General features: G+C 36.9%; 1 long non-coding RNA gene across 1 annotated transcript in view; it reads left to right on the forward strand.

Annotated features, from left to right (window-relative positions):
• The first annotated feature begins 8708 nt into the window (after positions 1-8708).
• Positions 8709-23042, forward strand: part of LOC137208407 (uncharacterized) — a 135333-nt gene continuing 120999 nt past the window's right edge. The window contains exon 1 of the long non-coding RNA XR_010935622.1: positions 8709-8838. This is a non-coding gene — a long non-coding RNA (uncharacterized lncRNA). The remainder of the gene's footprint in view (positions 8839-23042) is intronic.

Consider the following 23042-nt stretch of genomic DNA (forward strand, 5'->3'; position numbering starts at 1 on the left):
TTTTATGGATGAGTAGTATTCTATTCAATATATACACTAAAATATTTTTAATGCATTCATCTGTTAAAGAACATTTGGGTTGTTTTCAGCTTTTGGCTTTTGTTAATGGTACTGCCATAATGTAGATGGACATGTATATATTTTGGTACCCATTTCCAGTTATTTGGGGTATATACTTAGGAGTGGTTATATAATAATTCTATGTTTAAGTTTTTGAGGATCCACCAAAATGTTTTCCACAGCAGCTGAACCATTTTACACTCCCACCAGCAATGGACAGGTATTCCAATTTCTCCACATCCTTGCGAATATTTTTTCTTTTTTTCTTTAAAAAATAATTGTAGTCACCCTCATGGGTGGAGAGTGGTACCTCATTGTGCTTTTTATTTGCATTTCCCTAATAATAATGTTGAGCATCTATGTTCCTGTTTGCCATTTGTTTATTCTTTGGAAAAATGTCTATTCAAGTTCTTTTCTTCTTAAATTGAGTTTTTGTCTTTTTGTTGTTGAGCTATAATTTTTCTTTATATATTTTGGATACTAATCTCTGATAAGATATATGATTTGTAAATATTTCTTCCCATTCTGTAGGGTATTTTTTCATTTTTTGATAATGTCCTCAGATGCAAAATTAAAAAAAAAATTTGATGATGTCTTATTTAATCTATATTTTCTTCCGTTGCTTGTATTTTGGTGTTATATCTAAGAATCCACTGGCAAACATGAAGTCAGGAAGATTTATCCCTATGTTTTCTTTTAGAATGTCATGGTTTTAACTCATATTTAGGACATTGATCCATTTTGAGCTAATTTTTTTTATATATAGTGTGAGGCTGTATCATTCTTTTGCATGTAGATATCTGGTTATACCTACAACATTTGTTGAAGAGAATATTCCTTTCCCACTGAATGGTTTTGACACCCTTGTCAAAGCCAACTGGCCATAAGTAAATGCATTTATTTTTGGACCCTTAATTCTATTCCATTGCTCTATGTGCCAATCGTTATCCTAGTTATACAGGCTTTTGATTACTCCAGCTTTGTAGTAAGTTTTGAAATCAAGAAGTGAGTCCTCCAACTTTATTCTTTTTTTTTGATATTGTTTTGGCTATTCAGAGTTCCTCACAATTCCAAATTAATTCGATGATTTCATAGTTTTTCTACTTTGGATAAAAAGTCCATTGGTATTCCATATAAATTTGAGGATTTCAGTTCTTTTAAATTTTGCAGAAAAGGCTTTTGGGTTATTGTTAGGGATTGCATTGAATTTGTAGATTGCTTTGGATAGTAGTACCATGTTAACAATGTTAAGTTTTCCAGTCCACAAACGTGAGATGTCTTTCCATTTATTCAGGTCTTTTAAAATGTCTTCCAGCATTATTTTGTAGTTTTGAATGTACACGTCTTTCACTTGATTACATTTATTCCCAGTTATTTAATTTTTTGGCTGATGTTATAAATTGAATTTTCTTAATTTCCTTTTTGGATTGTTATTGATGGTATACAGAAGCACAGATGATTTCTATCTGTTGATCCTTGTACTCAGGAACTTTACTGAATGTATTTATTAACTCTAGTAGGGCTTCTTTTGTGATTCTGTAGGATTTTCTCTGTATAGGGTCATGCCATCAAAAAATAGAGACAGTTTTATTTATTCCTTTCCAATTCGAATGACCTTTATTACTTTTTCTTGCCTATTTACTCTGTTTAAAACGTCCAGTACAATACTGAATAGCACTGGTAAGAGCAGGTATTCTGATCTTGTTCCTTTTTTCAAGGGAAACACTTTGAGACTTTCATCATTGAATATGATATTACCTATAGTTTTTTTTTCATAAAGGTACTTTAGTCTCTGAAGCCCTGTTCTATTACCTGATAACTAGGGTCTAGTTCACACACTGGGGCTTTGGGAAGTTTTGTGAGTGGCTGTCAGAAGTAGTTTAATGAATTAGCTGGGTGTTATTTGGATACTCTGAAAATAGTGCTGCTGTATGACTGTCCCTGGGCTGTGATACACCTGTAAGCTGGGGCACTGTTTGCATCCACCACATACTCAGGGGATGCAGGCCGTGAGAGCAGTGACTCTGCTCATGCCTTATGGGCTGTACAACATCATGAAGGGAAGGGTTGGGAGCTTGAAGATGAACAGAAAAGAGCTCCAGTATGTATTTGAAGTTTATATTCATCTATTATAATAACAAGCCTGGTTTGATAATCTCCTCTGTGCACTACATGAAGATGAACTATTTTTATAAGGAGCTTACTGCAAACATTCATCTCCTTTGTCCTTTGTATTGTCATTTTCCTTGGATTTCATTTTAGGTGTAGTCTCAGGATACAAGGCACAATTGGAGTTACAAATGATGAATTTTATGCTGAGGCTATGACCATCTGCAATCCACAGAAACACACCAAAGAAATGCAGTAGATGTTTCTTTCAGTGATTTATTTCTCCTGACCTTCCAAAATATTTAACTAATTATAATGGGTGACAAATCCAATTATGCTCTAGTAGAGAAATCACGTCATTTTATATCACTTCGAGTAGCCCGAATACTTATCCATATCAATTGGAAAAATAAGCTCCATGATTAAAAATCAAGTTTTCAAGCTCTCACCAAAGAAGGTTTTCTCTAATAAAAGGCTTTTACCACTGAGAAGGCTATCTCCTTCTTGATATCTTGATATTTCTTGACATCTCATGATGTCATTATCATCATCAACATCTTCACCATCATTATAATATTCATGGAAAAAAATTAGGGTTTACCATATATGATAAAGCACTTTATATACATTTTTCATTGTTTTTAAAATTTATGCAAAGATTGTATAAAGTGAGAGGCACTCCTATTATTCCCATTTTACAGGTGAGACTTAAAGAATTTGAGTAACTTTCCCAATTAGCTAGTAATGCCAGAGTAATAATGCCTATATTCTGGAGGGAAAATCTGATGCTATAACCATTCTGTACTCTTACCTCTCATCCAAAAGCATCTTTCATGCAAGTTTCTCAGTGCCTACCACAGTCATAAATTAATTTCTTACTCAGTCCTTGAGAGACAGTAACATCACCCAAAATAGAACTAACCAATCAATGGACAGAAGAGATTTTATTGATCAAGAGTAACAAATCGATATCAAAGTTGGGAAGGAAATCTAGTGTACTCATGACCAATAGCTCTGCCATGATAATCAGAATTTATTACTACCTTTCAATGGCTAAATACTTTTTAATAGATTTTTCTTTAGCAACAGGGTTTTACAACATGTAAAAATATTTATTTCATACCTGTCATGTTCTGGGTACTTTTTATAACATAATTTTTTCTTACAGCAATCCTGAAAGGTAGCTAATATTATCATCATTTTAGATGTATAACAAACTCACAACTTTCCCAAGGTCACCCTTATGGTAGAGTTAGGTTTCCTACCACATCATTTGATACCAAAGAGCATGTGTTTAATCTATAAACCACATGGCCTTTCTGATGCAGTTGATATTGTTCATCAAAACCTTGATGTAAAGATTAAGAAGGAGAGAGGAAGTGACACTGAAAAAGAAAAGTAATGGAAAAAGTATCCATAGGAAGTTTGGAGTCAGATGTGGGGGAAAACAAATGGAGGAGGAGGATGGAGGTGGAGGGAAAGGCTTGTAAATTCTATAAGTTTTCCTGTATTTTTCTAATTCTGGATTTGGGCATGACTCCAGAACAGGAAAATAACTACGTGATGCAGTGCTGCTTGATTTAGACACTTCTCTGTTGATTCTTGCTCTACCCATTAAGTGGCTTAAGTTAGAATTAATATATGTTGGAGTTGGTGTCACCCAGCACAGCCAAATTCATGAGCTGAATAACTGAGCGAGGAATATCAAGGAGAAATTCTATTTTAAATAAGGATGTGAATAAACAAGTGGAAAAGATAAAAATGGTTGTTTCTGGGAGCTGAATTTGGGGAAGTGGAGGGTTGGTGCAAGACACAGTGAAGTATCTTTGTTTTATTGATAAAATTATTAGTAAATGTTGTTGCTGTTAACTGTGGTTTTTACTACATATATTACATACTATTATGAAATGTAAAATAATAATAGTCTCACAAGCAGTTAAACATAGATAAGGAGCATAGTCAAAGGAAAAGAATTGATATTTATTCCTGCCTTTTTGAGAAGAAACTAGTAGAATGACCTAAAGATGATGTATTATGACATTTCATGAGTAATGTCCCAACAAGTGCTGGCCACACTGAGGTTCACCATCAGGAAGGGGTTAGTTCTTGGCACATAGGAGATACTTTATACATGACTATTGAAATGATATTAATTAACTCTCTGTTGATCTGGTGAGTTCCCTCAGCCACCAAACATCTTTCAGGCACACTTGCCCCACTTGAGGAAGATGGAGTACTCTCAGAATCAGAAGTTGTTTCACATGGTAGGGACTAAAACTTAGATAAGAGAGGAAATATGCTATAAGTAAAATGTCTCAAAACAAATAGAGATGGTTCATCTATATGCTTGTGTTTTTTTTGCCTATTTTTATCATGTAAACTTGGGGCTGAGGCGTTTGTCCTGTAATACTTGGAGCCAGTCGGAGTCCCATTAATTTCTCGAGAAGAAAACAGTGATGGGTTTTCCAGATGCTGATGTATAGACACCAAGTTAAAGTAGTTTAAACCGAGCTTGCTTTGTTTTTCTCATTCAGAATACATTTTTCTGTCTAAAACAAAGTAAAATGCCGGGAAAGAAAGCAAAACCAAATCAAACCAGCGAACAAAAAAACAGTACCAAGCAGATGGCTGCTTTGGGGATAAATAAAGTAAAAGTTGTTAGGAAGCTGTGGAATTCTATTTCAGGGACGTGGGGAGCAGGTGTGGTATTTGCAAGTGGATGATTCTTTTGTGATGTTCATATGGTGAAAGAAACACTACCTGAGAGCATCTGTGTGTTATTCTGACAAGTAACTGCCATGATACAGGTACACACATTCCTTCAATAAATCCTCTGATTCAGAGCATGATATTGCTATTCAGACAACAAGTGCCAAAGATATTGCTGAGAAGCCAGAGAGAGAAACAACGAAGTCTACATCCTGGAAATGGAGACAAACTTAGTGAGAAAATAACTGTATGCACCCATGACTAGGAAGTGAAGAGCACCATCACCTGAATGGGTTTCTGGAGAGCCACACTTTGATCATGTGCCTTAGGATGGCCACCATTTATTTCTTGAAATAAGGTGGGGGAGGGAATTGCAGAGTCCACAACTTTTAATTGAATGTATCTGCTCCAGGAACTTTATTTTCTCAGTGGACCTCTTAACTGGATATTCTGATAACCTTCCTATAAATGTGGAGTTAGTGGGCTCAACCAAATTAAATAATGGATACACAGCTAGTATATGACAGAGCAAGAATTCAGACATACTTTTTTTTCTTTTACTATAGCTTTTATATTATTACTTGCACAAAGCTAGGAATAGAGGGAGAAAAGGTGGGCATCTATCTATATTTGCTTAAATCTGTGTTTACGTTCAGCCCTTCATGTCTCACCAAAGACCTCACTCTGTCTCTGTCTTTATCTTTACCATCATCCCAGTTTGGAAATCTGTTCACTTACCCACTCTCCTACCAATGGGAAGATTGTCCTAAGTTAAATGAAGAGCCTATATTGGACCATTTAAAATGATTACTACAATCAACTTTGTCTTTAAAACAATCTGTTCTTGGAGAAGCACTTTTCAATTGAAAAATAGTTTTAAATTATTTTATGCTACCCAGAAATATAGCGGCTGTATTAAGAATGATTGGAGCAAACTAAGGACATCCAAGAAGAGCCTGTGGCTTCTGAGAGCAGGAGTTGTACCATTTGGAAGCAGAAAGGAGGTGCCTTTGATTTTGGAATCAAGTTTTAAAGGGGTACATGAGGTAAAGTTATATTGCTTCCAGAATCCCTTAAGAAGGTGCCACATTGGAGACACAATGCCATCTTTCAATGAGTTTAAGTTCCCTTCTGGATGTGTGTCCTGTGGCTCCTTCTGTGATTGGGCATCAGATGAAGTAGTTGGCTCATCTATAAGCCATGCCATATGAAAAAGTTTTGTATTTTAGATACTGAAGGATGTCCAAGCAGCTTACAAGACCCCACTGTGGGAGATACTGAGCCTGATGAAAGGAAGGTGAGTCAGGTTTCCCATGTTTAGCTCCTCTAGGGAGCATACTTCATGCACAGAATGGCAGAGGCTGTGTCTCCTACTGATTGTCTAGTTATGCTATTCTCTCTCTGTCTCTCTCTCTCAAACTTTCCTCCTTCCTTAAGCAGGTATAGTTGCAAATTTCCACAGAATGCAGAGCTACTGCCGCATTCATAATGGTTGAGAGTCTTACTGCCTGCACTTGAATTCAGGCTCCACAACTTAGTTTTCACTTTACACAACTTAAGTGCTATAAGCCTCATTTCCTCACCCATAAGATAGGCTTAATAATAGTTCTGATACCATTGAGTTGTTTAGGAGAGATAACAAATGTGAATTGCTCAGCACAGTGCCCAGCACTTGGTAGGTTCTCAACAGGAATTCCCTGCTAGTGCTGTCTTCCTATGTGTATCCATTGATGAATGCTCTGATGCCCACTGTGGCCACCTCTTCCTCTCTTAGGTCTCCTTAAACTGTGTTCCAGTGATTTCCCATTTCTGCCAAGGCCCAGAATCTAACATAGGTTTTCTAAAGAATAATTCTCTTTCATTTAGTTTGAGCCCTGCTGCTGCTGTAGCACTTTACTGATGTCTGCTTTGCTGTTTAGAGAATCAAATTTTAGGTAAATATTCACTGATCTGTGCTGGATTTTATATTCTAGGTGGGCATTTTCCTCCCTGAACTGGCAAGATGTGGTAAAAACGAACCAATAACTTGGAAAAATGAATGAAGTTAGGGTGGCCAAGAGGATTTTCTCTTTCTAGGTGATCCTCTCTCACTCTTTTCATTTTTCTCTTTTACACAAATACATCTAGTCTTTGTCCCTCTTGTCTGTTGTCTTTCTCAGCTCATGTTAAACAGAGGGGTCCTTATGACAGGACACAAAACCTGAGAAAACTTAGTTGAGTGGGTTGCAGCATTTATGACACCATGCTATGTGCTAAGAAATAAAATTAAATAAATAATAATCAGGTAAATATTGTTATTTTGAAAATAAGATGTTGGAAGACAGATATTTGAAAAAATGAGTGTGTTAAAAATATGAGCAGCCAAATGAAATTCAGATATAACAGAAAATTAGAGAGGATCACACACATGTCAGTGGCTGGGAAACAAGTTGTATCTATTAAGGGATAGTGCCATCCATCTTAGTATATTGAACAGAGGTTTAAATACTGAAAGATTCATGAAGGAAAATGAAAGCCGGAAGCCCAGTTACAGCATCAGGCTCTGGTTTGACGTATACTATTCTGACAGGATAAAGGGAGAAGAGGAAGAGAGTAGGACCAAGGGAAAATCTCCATGTTCATTTATTTTTCTTTCTTTCTTTTCTGACCATATTTATACACTTTTGCACTGGGAATGCCATAAAATAAATATATACATTTCCAGAAGGAAAATTTTAATATATCTTTCTAGAATTTCTTTCTTCTAGGAATATTTAGATACAATGTCTGTGTGCAAAGCAATGTGGGTCTTGTTGGTGGTGAACTTGATGTAGGATGAAGTAGAGTGGTCTCCAGGGTGATGGTTGGTTTAACTCACAACACAGCCTCACTGCCTGATGTCTCTTTGTGCTTGCAAGTAAACCTGAATCCAATTAGTCTGCAATACACTTAGACAGAATTAGCTCAATCATAAAGAAAGGAGATGAGAAATTTTACTCTCAGAAGATGTGCACACAATGATATTGAGTTAAACCTGGTGAAGTTCAAGTGTGAGTGGTATTGGAGATTGAGAATCTTTGTTTACCAAGATCTCAGTGACCCTCTGACCTGCTGAATTTTACCTACTGCTATGATTAAACTAAAGATATTTACTTTTCTTCAGAAAAGGGAGAGGGAGCCCAAAGGTTGCAGAGACTATATATAAGATAATTTATGCATACAAGATCAACTAACCAACAGTATTTTTGGATGTTTTGCTTCTGAAGATATATGAAAAAAGGCATTACTTCTTCATGTATTTGGTTGTATAAGTTGCCTGGAATGTTAAAAACGTTACTTGAACATTTAATGATATAGAAGAAATGCAAGATCTTCTCTACAAGATATACATTGTTTTGCATTCTAGGATTGGGAAATTTCATTTACTTGCAAAATTTTTGACTCAAGAACAGATTATTCCATTCAATATTAAGCTGGGGCTCCAAGACACCATTGATAGAGATGTGGTTAAGATGTATACATAGGAAGAACACCCAGAAATTTTATGATTGAAGGGAGAGAGGAATATTGTGCAAATTAATGAATTACAAGTCTATTTAGATTCTGTTGTGAAAGAAAATTCACTTTTTTATTATTAGAGTTAAACATAGACGTATAGTCTAAATGGATTCCTGATGTCAAATGGAACAAAATATGTGAACGAAAAACAAGTATCAAAACACACATTTTAATTTACTCATGGACACTAATGGCTTTGAATAAGACTAGCCTTTCCACTGATAATAAATGATTGACCTCAGCCTACAGAATTGTTACTGATATATTTGATTATTCTTCTTCTCTGCTCTAGACATTATGTAATCATTGGTCTCTGACTGCGACACACATACTTCATGCATTTGTCACTGGTCTCTGGCATTTGAGGATGCTGCTGCTGAGAATGGTTACCACCTACATGTGCCGTTGCAGCTACAAATTCTGGTAGGTCTTTAACTGTTCTTGCTATATTATTGAGCAACTTTCAATCTTGGGTAAAAATTTCTGCTTTGGAGTTTGTTGCTGTAACCAACTGTGACACTTGCCTTCCTAGCTGGCCCAATTCACTGTCCTAAAATTCTTCACATTACAGAAGTTTGGTTACTGTTATACTTTATACCATTCTTCAGCTATGCCTTGATACTGATGTATATGCATCAGAACATATTTAAGGTGTTCTTTATTTCTGCTCTGCTGCCTACACCACAGTGGTTTGGTCTAGAGGCAATAAGAATTGCAATTACAGAGCACATATTACCGTACATTATAAAACTCACAAGTCCTCCTCTTGCCCTGACTGGAGGGAAACTGAGAAACAAAGTCAGTTTCCTGCAAGTATTTAGCACTTCGTGGTAGTTCTTTCTAGAATAAGGTGGAGTAGTAACCAGCCAATTAGGTAAGATTTGTGGTGTCATGAGCTGTCTTTTTGTCCTTCATTCTTTGTGGTCATTACCGATCTCTTTAATAATATTTCCTCTCCTGTCCCAGTAAACCAATTGAGGCAAATATGGGTGGACATAGCTGCTGTGATTTGTCTAGTTTGGAAATCTACTCTATTTTAAGTTTGCAATTTGATCATAATGCATTTTGGTGGTTGCTTACCTACTTAGTACTATTTCACTCTGCTGTGCTTTAGGGAAAATCATAAGATGGCTGATAGCAATTATTTGTAATTGGGAGTACAGAGATCTATTTCCTATTTCCCCTGCTCTCCACTGCTTTAAATCCTGACAACTTTCTCTTATCATCGTCCTTGACCTTAGGAGCAGCTCATAGTTATTTGCCTGTTAAAACTCTGTTCTGGCATTCCTTCTCAGTTTGCCCTCAGTAACTCAGCCAGGAAAAGATTTATAGTAGGAGGGAATCCTAAATGCTGCCAGGTGCTAAAGCAACTGAATTTTCTCATTGAGCTGTAATGCTGGCCATAGAAATGCATCAGATTTCAGAGCACATTCCTTTTTCTGACACTTTTGCCTGTGGTTAGTAGTGGCCACTGTTTACTCTAGAGAGACTTTATGAACAATTGTACAGGTCATTCTGGAGGAGGTACCTATGCTGGTTACTGTTTGACTTGTCCATGGAGAATGGTCTACGGGGGAGCCCAGGATTATCAAAGATTTACCCATGGAGCTACGAAAAATGTCACCACAGACTCATTATATTTTATTGGAAAATCTGAAATTCAGTGATGCAGAGAAAACTAGTTTTCAATTAGAGGAGATCAAATGCATATATTGCTGCAGGAGAACATGACAGTTTCCAAGAATAGTTTCTGAGTTGGTGAGACATGGCCTAATGCTGAGGGAAGGTGAGAATATGAGGGTAAGTCGAATGTTGATGGTTTAAGCAAATGGGTGGTGTGATGGAGGAATATATTTAGAGGAAGAAATCAAGAGTTCTATTTTGGATATATTACGTTAGAACTGCCTGAGCAATATCCAAGTGGAAGTGTGAATTAGGTAGCTAAATATATGGATTTGGAACTAAAGGTAAAAGCCTGAGGCAGGGTATACCGTTATCATGAGATTAGATGATATTACCTATGGGGAGTGAGATAGAGGATCCCAGTCAGAGAGAAGAAGCAGAGCCAGCAAGGAGTGAGGTGGGAGGAAACTACTAGAATTAAGTTAGTCTCTGTATTGATCCTCAAGACATTACAAGGAAATCCTATCATATTAAAGATGATATTATTGTAGAGTATTGAATATTTTGTGTTAACTCTTAAAAGTTAACTGAGGATTTTTTCCTGAAGTCTAGAATCATGAATAAGGGGTCACGCTGTAATCAAATATCTTTGGCCTGCCCTACCGCCAACAAATAGCTAACCTCAGCGCATCTTAGGAATCCTGCAGAAGCTCGTATGTCCAAATTCTAGACTTCCAAAGAGAAATTAGAATAAGTTTAGTGATTTAGCAGCCATTTTATTAATTTCATTTAATTGATAAACCTATATCTCAATAGTTACTGTCAGAGAAAAATCAGATAGGATGTGATAAGTTTATGTAAAATATAATTAAATTCTGAGTACAGCCACTTGGCCTAGATTGATGGACAGTTTTCTTTTTCTGAGATGAGCCACTATGAAAGATACATCTTCTGATCTTCTGGTTCAATCATTTATTATTCAGTGTTTCTATCTGTTCATTATGTACTGGCTAGGGATAAAGCAATAAAGAAGCGGAGCAGGTCCTTTTCTCCTATAGTTTATATCAAGTAGGAGTAGGGGTAAAGTGGATGATGCACAGACTGTAACCAAGCTAAAGCAGATGAATATATTAATTTCAGATTATGAAAAATGCTATGAAGTAAACAAAATAAGGTGATATGAAAGAGTGCTGTGGCCGCTCCTCTACTTTGGGTAGACAGGAGGACCTGGCTGAGGAGCTGACAGGACATCTGTGCTTGTCTTCTAGATGATCCTGATCTGTCCTTCATCTCCAAACCCTACCTCAGGGCTGAGGGTTAGCAATGGGTGGCAGGGGAGAGCCTCAAGAATGGAGTACCATGAGCTTATTCATGAAGTGTTCATTTAAAAAGCTGAAATTTAAGTGTCTCTCTCTTAGGCTGTATTACTATATCCTCATTTAAAAATGAGTATATCAAAGTAATCCATTAAAGAAACAAGGCAATGTTTGGAGGACCCAATGAATTAATGGACAGAGAGGCCCTTGGGAGACTGAACAATGAAAGTCAGAGATTCAGGCCAAGAAAGTAAAGGAGATTAAAAAGATCACAACCACTATCAAAATGTTTCCCATCCCTCCGGACATACTGGAGGTGGATTATATAGTGTGTAGTGCTTTGGAGGAAAGAAGACAAACAACAGTTAGTTGTGTTCTTTGACTCTCCTGAAGGCAGGAGTTAAAGAAGCCAGAGGGATCTGAGATGCAGCCAACGTGGAGAGAAAGGGGAGCAGACTGACCTGGAGTATTTGCTCAGAGGGTTTTCCTGGCAAGTTCCAAGCTTTAATGTTTCAGTGGGGTCTCAAAATGTTGGGTGGTACAGAATAAACTGCAGCCCTAGGTCTTAGAAAATAATCCAGGAAAAGGAATAAAGCGTAAATTGCCATTGGTTGGGTCAGTGGACTTTGTGGATTTAGCAATCTTCAAATACTTCACATAACCTCTACAATCAAATCTCAGTATTTGACATTCATTTTACATTATTTTTAGTAAATGTAAACATCATCATAATATTTCTTTCACATATATTTATTTACCCTGGATAGTGATGGAAAAGGGAAATCGACCAACCAGGTATATTCTGTGTATCTAATTTAGTGAATTCATGATGATTAGATGAAGGGAGTAGCTACACTGGCCTCTACCACCAGTCTGTGTGTTTCTTGATGCCAGAGACTTGTGTCACTTAGTTCTGTGCGTAAGTCAATCTCTAGCACAATGTTGATTGTTAGTATTTAAGGTAGCGAATAGAGAATTATTTGGATGGGAGGACTTACAACTATAAAAACAAGGTAGCTGCAAGAAGGGATGACTCCTTGAAGGCAGGGCTTGTGTTAGTATTTAATTTGCTATATCTCCGCAACACGGCACAGAGCAGATGCTCCAAAAAAAAGAATGAATGGATTAGGGATTTTTAACTTACAAAGCTGTGATAGTTAGTCTTCAAATGCCTAATGGATTCGTCTCTGGGATATAAATTAGACTTGTTACATGTATTGCTAGGGGCTTAATCCAGAGCAGTTAGTGAGATTTACATATGAGTGTTCAGTTAAAAGTAAAAGGATGTGCTAAAATGTAATTTCTGATTTAGTTCTCTCTCCATGAAATAAATAGTTTGCTGTGGTAGAGATTCTTGTCCACTGCTGTGCTCCTTATTCATAGCACAGTGCCAGCAGATAGTAGAAATTTAATAAATGTTTGAGTTAATGCATAAATGAATGATGATTAGAGCTTTTCACATGGAAGTAGTGAGCTACCTGTTAGAGGTGTTGTAGTATTGCCTACATCACTATATATCATAGGCCTTATACCAAAGATTCAAGAAAAAAGGCTGAACTAGGTGACCCAAAATGATTGTTCTAATCATGGAAACTGTGTTAGGGTTCTCCAGGAAAACAGAACCAATATGGTATATCTATCTATCTATCTATCTATCTATCTATCTATCTATCTATCTGTCTATCTAGATATATGTATATTGGCTCAGGATAGCTCTCTCTGTTTCCTGTTACCTGGATTTTAGAAGCTGCATGTTTCCCAGGCCACTGTTAGAAGCATCTCATTCACCCGTAGGAGGGCAACACAATAAAACCGTGTTCCTAAATGTTGCCTAATAATAGATTTTCTGCAGGGAATTCAGGCCAGATGATAATCCCAAGAACTCAAGCTATCAGATGTACCTTCAATGTCTCTAGGAACCATCTGTTGCTTTGATGTGTGTGTGTTTGTGTGTGTGTGTGTGTGTGTGTGTGTGTGTATGTGTGTGTGTGGGCATATGATGCTTCTCATAGACAGAGCAGCAGAGCCATGAGAGAAATCATGACAATGTCTTTGGTACTTGCTGGAGCCTTCTTTCTGAGCAAAATCACATTAACTGGAATTTCTTTTTCTTCTGAAAATATTCTGATATTGGACTACAGTGCTAGAGCACACCTACATAAACATTGCTTATTTCCTTAGAAAAGCTGCTCTGCTCTTAAAATAGCCGCTTACCGAGGTTTTAAAATCAGCCTGGAATGATGTTGTGCGTTTCGATGTTTACCTGTTCACTTCATCTTCTATTTCTAGAGTTGATGGGCAGAAATGCAGATTTACTGTTTTCATTTATCCTTAATTTAACATTTTTCTTGGCTATTGGGACAAATTGGAATAACAGTTTTCCATCTACATTGAGCACAGAATACTAAAATATCTTCAAAAATAAAGATACAGAAAGCATTGCACAGGTGAAATTTTGTGACTTGCCCAAAAGAACCTTCATGACTAAATTTCACAAAATCTCTCAGAAGGTAAAAGAGAAAGGGTAAAGAAATAATAATAGCTAATATGTATGCAGGACTTTATATCATTCAGTCTTCACCCTTTAGAAGACTTGTCAGAGTAGAATTAAATTATGATTTGACAAGAGGAGAACTGAGGTACAGCGTGGCCCAGTGACTTTCATAAGGTCACATGGTAAATTAGTCCTCAGGCCTAGAGCAGTAGTTCTTACGCTCTTTTGGCTTATGGATATTTTCAGGATTCCTGTGAAACCTTTGGATCTTTTCCCCAGACCATGTGTGTGTGGAGTGCGTGTGTGCGTGTGTGTGTAGGGTTACTGGCATTTGAATACATTTTTTCATTTGACTTCAGGGGATTCCTAGGCCCCTCAAGTCCATCTATGGGCTCTGAGATAAAATCCCTTCATCACCTGAGGGTCATTTCTCAGTCTCCTGACGACCAGGTTAATAACACATTGTTAAAAGGGCTATTGAGTGAGAGTGTTCAAAATCAGGTAGTGTGTACAGTTTTTGAAAGCCATTGGCAAAATAAATTGTAAACAGCACCCTATGAACACAGTTAAGCTCTTGTCCTACAACATCTACAACATAAATCTGGGATGAGAATTAAAAACCTTCATAAGGCTGATAGCGCGGGGCTAGGGTTCCTGGACCCAGATTAGTGGGTCAAAGCAGGGCTTTGACGAAATTTTCACCAGTCTACAGGAAAATTAAAAAAACATTAAAAAGACAAGTGAGTTTTTCACTCAGGTAGTATTAGGGTCCACATTACATGGGATGGTCAGGAGAGCAAGCTCTGGGGCCAAACTTCCCTGAGCCCACAGCCTGGCTCTGCCATGGGGTTAGATGGGGAAGTACACCTAACCTCTTTGAGTTCCGGTTTCCATATAATTAAAATGGGAATAATAATAGTACCTAGTTCATAAGGTGTTGTGTTGAAATGAGTTAGTAGACAAAAAAACACTTAAAAGAATAAGCGCTCAGGAAATTTATATCCCAACATTGCAAAATATTTTCCAACCCTATATCAATATTCCAAATAATTATTATGTTGAATTTAACTATTATTATTATATTGAAGTTATACCAGTTATGAAAGTTCATATGTGTAGTATGTGAAAGGGAGAGAAAGGGGGAGAAGAATACGGAGAGAAAAAGAGCAAGCAGGAGTGAGGAGAAAAATAGCTCTTTAGTTCCTTTCTGAGAAATACTTTGTCTAGAAGGGGGTGGGAGGAAGAGGATTAGGTGAACTGGGTTCCATTAGAAACCCCTTTTATTTGAGGCCCTCACATTAAATTTACTCTGTGTGTGTGCTTTCCCTTTCAGTGTCAACTTTGAAATCATCCCTCTTGTCTGTCTTGCTTGCTGCTGTTCCCCCAACACATAGAAAAGTCATGGAGCTCAGTAATTATGTGTTGAATGAATAAGTGACCGTTCGATGACACCATTAGTGCCAAAGGCTCTGACATGAAATTATCTTGCTGTTGCCAGTTCTCTGTCCTCCCTTGACCCATGCATCCTACTGGCTAAGGCACAGCCTCCGCCCAACCTAGTCCAGGTGCCATCCCTGGGGCAGTGGCTTAAATCTTCCATTGGTCTGTAAATTCTATATTGTATATGATACGTTATATAGATGTATAAATATATAAACTATATATCTATATAACATGTATTTAATTTCTCTCCCTCTCTTTCTTGCTCTTGTTCTCAGTCTCACCAGTAAATTAACTGCAGGCAATTAGTTAATTGACTTTTTAATGCCAGGGTGCTTCCATCCATAAGATTAAAAGGTGTTTGTCTTACTTAAGGCAGAGAAGGGATGAGCATGCTTTGGTGGTGTGAGAGACACAGCTATCAGTGTGTTTTAAAGCTCTCTTCTTATGAACAAGAATAATTATTGTTTTTCTCTCTTTGAGGAACAAACTTCTCCTTTTTTAAAAATCAGGCATAACAGAGAATAAATAAAAGTCTTACATTCACTAATGTCAAGAGGAAAACATTTAAGGCAGCAACACAAGCAACCTGACAATGACTCAGCTATAGCTTGGAAACTTTCTCAGTATGGAGGGCCCATCATGGTGCACTACAGAATCACAGGGTTTGTGCCGATTATATCCCACCTGGTTCAAGCTTATATTTGATAGCTGATAGAAATATAAGCTCAAACAAGTAAACTTTAGCTTTAAAAAAAGAGAAGGAAGGAATGATGGAGGGAGAAGGAATAAATAAATCACCTGGACCTTAGTCCCCCAAAACAGCATCCTGAGCTTCTTAACAATGTATAGTTATTAATCTCGGCACACAGTAAATTAGCCCATATCCCTGCTATTTATATTTGAGTTGAGGAACAAACAAAGTTCCAATTCATTTATTTAGTGAGGTTTGTTGGAAGGGATGGAGTTTGGAAAGTCTATACACTCTTCCCTTGGTCTATACACTTCTACACAACGGCAGTAACTTCAAATTATCACTTATGCAAATACTCTAGTGTTTAAGGGCTCCTATCTCCCCCTCACCTCTTCAAGATAGTATCTGAAAAGAGCAGAAACTAGAGAGAAAGGATTTGAGAATCAAAATTCAAACTTTACTACTACAAAAAGACATAAGTACACAAGTTTAGAGAAAGAGATACTGATTCTTCTGTGGGTGTCCATTTAATATCCATTTAATAGGAGACACTATGGATTCATTGAGCAAACAGGATGAAGAAGGCATTTAAGGCAAGAAAGTGGCTTAAGTGAGCAAAACAACTTTCACCTTTATTTAGAGTATGATTTCTCCAGTATAAAACCCTTCTTAAGGTAATCATTTATTATAAGCAGCATAGGTGCATTCTGTTTTATTTGAAACTTTTAATATAGTTAAATATATATTATTGAATGTCTGTTTATCTATTTATAGATAAGAATTCTTAAGCAGTTTTTGGCTTATGCTAATTCTTCACAGCATTAAGAGATATTAATTGACAGGGGAAAAAGGCTTCATTTCATTAAATAATTTTCTTTATCTGGATTATCCCAACATTACATAGGTGGGTCATCTTGTGTGTTGTGAATCTTCAAGGGCGCTAGTTCATGCAAGACTTCCAAAGTTATTTGAACATAAGACCCACTCCCTCTTTTATTCTCTGTAGAGTGTTTCATGGTTGGGGGCAGGGTTGAATAGTTCACAGAATATGTTTTGGGAAATGCTGGTATAGATTTTGGCTCTTTTCATTTGAAGGTTAAAGCCTTGTTGGCAAAGAGACACTAGCCAATCATGCCTAAATTCCGAATACCCTTCTCAAAAAAAAGGCACTCTACTCCTGTGAGAGAGGGTGTGTATTCATTATTGGAGGGGACTGACCTCTTCTCAACTCCCTCCCTCCCTCTGGGTTTAAGAGGTTGTTACAAATCAAACTTTACAGTAATAAGAATGCTTTCTCTAATCACCTCAATTAATTACAGGGAAGAACGAATCAATCATTAAGCATCACTAGCACTGCTAATAAATCCAAAATCATTTAAACAGGGTTTTAAATCCCAGGAAAAAAAGAGATAGAGTGATAAACATTTAAATGAGTGTCCCTGTTGCCAAAGGCTTAGCAGGCCGTGACTTATGGGGCACTGCTTCCATCCACTGACTCAGGGCTGTATTTCCTGAGCATTTATCACATGGTGGGCAATATGCTAGTCATCTTCGGAATATCTCATTTAGTCCTCCTGACAGCCTCCAAGGTAGTTCTTGGTATTTTCTCCTTATGAGCTTGTGAAGCTCAGAGAAGTTGATATTTGCCCAAGTCCTAGAGTTCATAAATGGAGCAACTAGGATGGAAAAGAAGGCTCTGGCTCCAAAAGACCCTCCTTCAGCTTCCCCAGACACTCCCTGACCAAACCCAGATGCCCTTCTTAGTGGCTAAGGGACATCAGAGTGACACAGAATATCAGCTATTTTTCAAAAGGAAAAGGAACTGCTCTAAGTGCTGTGAAACATCATGGAGGAGAAAGGCATGAGACTAACTAAAAATAATAATTATAATAACCATTAATATATGATTAAATAGGAGGCAGGCACTTAGGAAAGCGCTTTTACAACTTATGTCATTTAATCTCCATGATGATCTTGTGAGGAAGTTTCTTCTATTATCATCCCATTTTACACAGGCACACTCATGAGTCCACTGAGGCTACTAATGATTTAAATAACATGTCTAAGATCACAAAACGTAGGATTTGAACCCAAGAAGCCTGACTCCTTTATGTAACCCTTTGTAGGAGGATGGAGGTCTGACCTCCGGTGCTAGAGCTATCAAGGACTCAGGTTTGGGAACTTGGTCTAAACTAAAATTCACTTGGTTTTTTCTTCGTGAATTCAAACAGTTTTACTACAACAGATGATGTCTAGACAGACTCTGCCCTTGCAAATGCATATTTATCTTCTGGGTTTCCTTTAAAAATATCAGTTAGGGCCTTGAATAGTGTCTAAATGACATAATCACAGGCACATTAGAAAGACCCTCTGCTTGTTACTACATGGGTATCTAGCCACTCTTCCCCAGGTCTCATCTCACATGAGTCAAGGATTAAAAACAAAAAAGATGTTTTTGCTGAAGGAAAAATATAATGAAACACAATGAGAAAAGAAGAAATTAAACAAAATTTATCTAAGGAAATTAAGATAATTTTATATTCTTTGTTTTACTTTATCCTATATTTTTCACATTTTTGGGAATAGCCTTGAATTACTTTTATTATTATAAAACAGATATAAAAGAGAAACATGTACAGATTAGTCTGTTATTTTACTTTGCCTCTCGGCAGCTTCCAAGTTTTCCTTTTTATATTATTCTCAAGTTTTTAATTAAAATATTACATTTATTCTCAAGATTTTTCCAATATGTGCTTTGTCCCCTTCAATTATATCGCAGGCCTGCTGGAGGGAAGGGGCCCTGAGAAAGTCTTGGTGTGGCACTTCGTATTTTCTCCTTGTGTTTAGTTACCATTTTAATATTGCAAACTACTATGTGTCAGTTCTTAAAATGCAAATACCTCCTTTAAGTATTTTGGCCAAAAAGAACCTATTTGTATATTTGCATGTAAAGCTTATTCTGTGCCTTTGACTGTTTGCACAGGGTAGACTCTCATAATTGACATTATGAACTCTGTCTTTTGACACTTTTAAAGCTTGGATATACACTTTCTAAAACCTTTCCTATAGCATTGTATACTCTTAACACAAATATATGAGAGCCAGCTGAATTTTTTCTAATCAGGTTATCTTCATTAAAAAAATATGGCCAGTGTGATAAGTGGAAAAGTATCTCATGTTTCTTTTAATTAACATTTTTGAAGGTTGGACAGTTTTCTATATACTTAATTTCCTAATACCTTTCCTCTTGTGATTGCTTTTTTTATGTTTGATATCTGTTTAGTTTGGCCTTGGATGTTGTTTATTTGCTTCTGTTAATTCGTATAGAAAAAACATTTTGCCCCTTTGATGTACTTCCTAGAAATACTTGTTTCAGTCTGTGTTCCATTAGATAAAATGGGATTTTAAAATTTTACTTAGCAAATATTTGCAGTTTCCTCTCTTGCTTTCATATCTATTTCATGTTTTTACAATTCTTACACTTTTCAAGGACAACTCTGTGTTTACTCTAGAATGTTAAAGTGTAAAGCACAATTTATAGTCAAGAAATAAAGTAAAATTTTAATTTCCTGGAATAAATAGCAAGTACTTAAGTTATGGAAGTGATTCACGTGTGTTTCACTTTCCCCAGGGCTAACAAGACATCCCTTTTCTCCCACTCCAGTTAAAGTCAAGCCAGTCAAGGCTTTGCTGAAAATATAAGTGTATCCCTGTACTTTTTGAAGAAAAAAATCTATTGATCATTGACTGTTTGTCAGGTACTGTGCTAAAAATTTATATAGATAATATTTAATTTTTACAGCAACCCTCTAAATTATTTTCATTTTATAGATGAGGAAATGGAGGCATTAAATGCTTAGATAACTTATCCAAGCACACACAGTTAGTAAGAAGAGCCAGGATTGAATCCCAGACATTCGTACTCCAAATTCTAGCAGCATTATAGCCACTTTGCAAAACTACCTTCTGGATGCCTCCAGATATTGTGTGCTCCACCACTCCCAATTTTCTCACATCACTCGTTTACATCCCCTGTGTGGTCTGTGTAAGCGTTTAAGTTCCAACACCTACTGTAGCTTCTTCACCTCTGTATTCTCAAAGAGCAGTGTAGATGGGTGGGGTGTAGCCCTATTCACTACCAGGGGACTAACTGGATGACGTTTTCTTCCAGTTATCTCTGATAAACAATTTGTTCCTAATTCTGCAAGACTCAAAGACGAAAGCACCAAGAATATAGAGTTTTCCAAAGTCACACAGCTGGTGACAAGGATGCACAAAGCAGCCACTGGAATGTTTCAATAAATGTGAGTGTCCATCAAAGTGATGAAAAAGAGGACTAAAAATTGGAATCTTGTGGTTTTTTGGGTCCTCTTGTTCCTGAGGGTTGCATGTTACATTTACTGAGAGGTCTTGATGGCTGCTTTGTACTTTTTGTCAGTAACTTAGGAAGCTGATATAAGCTCCCGTTGTGTAACAAAAAGAAAAAAAAAAAAAAGGTAGCCTGTACGTTTTTTTTGGTCACTTCTTTCTAACCCACAGTACTCAAAACCTAGAGCATCAGGCATAAAGATTGGTTTCTCTTTTTCCTTTGAAGAAAAGGCTATCTTGACTAATTTTCACACCAAAACAAAGTTTCTAACAAAAACAAACATACCAACAAATAAAATATGCATTAAATAGAATGCATTTAAAAAATAAACTTTGTGTATTCATTGATAGAATGAATTTCTGGGTTGACAATTTAAAGTCATATATTGGGAGTGAGTGTGTGTTGTGATGCAATTACATTTAAAGCTCCATTTAGATATATAGACATATAAAAGAGATCTAATTCCTGCTTTTTGAAAATTACTAATTTGGTAGTTTGGGGGATTAGTTAGTGCTCTGAACCTCACTTTTATTATTTGCTAAAATAAGGATAATACTATCTACCACAAAAAGATTGTACACACTACCATTTGATTGAGAAAGATAAAAGCATAAGTACACCAGTCTGTGACTGGTTTTTAACAGATGCTAATTTATTTCCTTCATTGAAGCAGCACTTCCTGAATATCCACCTCACATCTCTTCAGTGATGAGAGCTGGAGGTTTGACCACTTAACTGCCAAGTTTTTTATCATAACCCCAGCTCCAGGGTCTTAGTTATGGTTCAGATTTAAACTTTCCCTAAGAAACAGGGATCTACTCAGAGGGTCAGTCCAGATTGGTCAGATTCTCATCCTGACTCAGACTATTTCTCAGAGTAGTTTACCTCTCTAGACCTCGTCTTTCTCATCTGCTTTGTACTCCTGTGGTCAATAAGAATAACGTATTTAAGAGTAAGCATTTATTTATTAATTACAACTGTAGAGAGCAAATGGTGATCTCTCCGCCACAATTAACTGTTTTCCCAAGACCCCGGACTTTGCTGGGCATCTGTCTAGCCACCTTAGACTGAACAGAATTGTGTTTTGATCTCCATACCAGTGAAAGCAAGTAAGCAAGCTCTCGATTGACCCTATCAACAAGTTCTTACTAACCACTTAAAGCTCCAGATACACTGTAAACTCACAGATTATTGCTAAGGTGAGGCTTGGGAGTGGGGCTTGGGATCAGATAGATTTTATATGAGTTGACCAATGACACTGTGGAAATTAGAACAAGTTAATTAATATTTATGAGCCTCAGTTTCCTCATCTTTATACAGGGAAAGAGTACATAACTCACAGGACTTTTGTGAAGGTATGAGGGAATTATACATCCAGCATTTTTAGTACAGTTCCTGGAATATAGGAAGCCCTCAATAATGGAAGCTATTATGTCATCATCATCAATTTCAAATGTTACCACCAGCTTTCAGTTGCTGCTCAGACACAATAGAAGTAGACTGGGCAGTGGATTTGGCTGAAGGCTTCTGTGCTAATTAACCCATGTGTTAGTTGGAGAAGGCAACCCAATGGTGGGGGTAGGCAATGGGAAGTGGGCAAAACAAATCTGACAGTCACATTAAAAGTCCTCTCATTGCTTTGGTCTCACTTTCTGTTATTTTGAGATTCAGTTAATTGAAGTGTACACAGTGAGGTCTGACACTGAAGGTAAATGTCAGTTCCTGAGAGTGCAAGATGTTGACAGTTATTGATAAAGATACAGCAGAAACCTTTCTATTCTCAGAGAGATATTACTACTTCTACACATGATTTTCCAGATCCATGCATTTATTTACTAAATCAGTTTGGACCCTTTATTTTAGAAGCAACAGAAAACTTGACCCAAATTATCAGAAGAATAATTTCTTCAGTCTAAGTAACCAGAAAGTTTAGAGCTAGCTAATTCCATGTAGGCTTGACATTCAGGCTCAAATGATGTCATTAGGATCCAGTCTTCTTCATCTCCTAGGTCTTACCTTTATGTTGGCTTTAGTCCCAGGGTCCATGTGGAGGAAAGATAGCAAACAGCAGCCTCAGGCTTATCCGTTCCCATGCTCAAGGTCATTGCCAAAGCAAACATCACCTGTTCAGTCACTGACTCAAAAGGCCTAAATACCTTAAATCAAGGTATTTGATTTAAGCTCTAAATACCTAAATCAATCACTGTGGATAGTAAAATCAGATGATAGGCCTAGGTTACCACCAGTAACAGCAAATACATTCAAAGAGCACGGACTAGAGTGGTACTTCCTCAAAGGAAAATCAGGGCTATTTTGCCAGGAACACAATGAATATATACCAGCCAGCAAAAATAAGATCATACATGTTCTTTATTTTCTGTGGAGAACCTTTCTTCACCACCTCCAAATGCTGAGTCTAACTGTTCCTTCCAGTCTCATCTGAAGTGTAACTCCCTCCATAACATATAAGTGTCTTGACTCAAGTCCCATTATCCTGGTGAATTTGTTTCCTTCCTCAGTTTAATCCAAATGGCACTTGGGCTTCTCATGTGGGCTTTATTATAATGTTCTTTTTCTTGCTTAGATGAGTTTGAACATTTGTCTTAACTAGCTAAAGGCTCATGAAGGGCAGAGACTCTGTCTTATTGTCATGGAATCCTTTAAAGTAACCAGTATATTGACTTACACTCA

This window comes from Pseudorca crassidens, chromosome 16, assembly GCF_039906515.1.
Source record: "Pseudorca crassidens isolate mPseCra1 chromosome 16, mPseCra1.hap1, whole genome shotgun sequence".
NCBI classification, from domain to species: Eukaryota; Metazoa; Chordata; class Mammalia; order Artiodactyla; family Delphinidae; genus Pseudorca; species Pseudorca crassidens.